The sequence below is a fragment of the Eurytemora carolleeae genome, unplaced genomic scaffold (genome assembly GCF_000591075.1).
Source record: "Eurytemora carolleeae unplaced genomic scaffold, Eaff_2.0 scaffold1999, whole genome shotgun sequence".
Classification (NCBI taxonomy): domain Eukaryota; kingdom Metazoa; phylum Arthropoda; class Copepoda; order Calanoida; family Temoridae; genus Eurytemora; species Eurytemora carolleeae.
Window position 1 is genome coordinate 16,273 of NW_019397889.1, and position 834 is coordinate 17,106.

Consider the following 834-nt stretch of genomic DNA (forward strand, 5'->3'; position numbering starts at 1 on the left):
CAATCTCCCCATTCAAGTTGACTGAGATACCTTAAAATCTTTAATCTATAGTTAGCTTTTTTGTTGTAAGAAAATAAGTTACGATAGCATTTTTCCTAATATTTTCCAATGAGGGTAGAACATAGGTTAAGTTGGTTTCTTTTCTTAATATATTATCTTTCAATTTTTAGGGTCAAAATTTGACATAATTTAAGAGTTTTCTAATTTTTTATTCTTAACATTGGCATTTTTAGGTATGTTATAATTTGACCATGACAAAAAACAATGCAATAATGAATATGTTGTACCGACCGTTTTCTTAATTTTTATTTTCTTTGGATAAAGATTTTGCAAATAGTAATAAAGCAAATTTTAACATAAGGTTTCATTGAAGTTTCCTAGAACGATCTAGAACGATCTAAAACGATATTAACAACACTAGCTATAGTAGGATGGTGGTTGTGAAATGTGTACTCTATACTGTAATAATTTAATTAATCTATATATAATCTTTGCTTTTTTGGGTGTCTATTTGTTTGAATCCAATAAACGTCAAAACGGCATAACCGATCGAACCCAATTTTTTTGTGGGACCTCAAGTTAGCCCAGGGAAGGCTTATGGATTATCGATTTTTCAAACATTTTCTCTAACAAAATTCTATAATTAAGTTTTAAAAATTAGTTCTATACCTTCTTGTATTTTACTATCTTAACCAACTCCTCTCCTTAGTTCTATACCTCCTTGTATTTTACTATCTTAACCAACTCCCTCTCCTTAGTTCTATACCTCCTTGTATTTTACTATCTTAACCAACTCCCTCTCCTTAGTTCTATACCTCCTTGTATTTTACTATC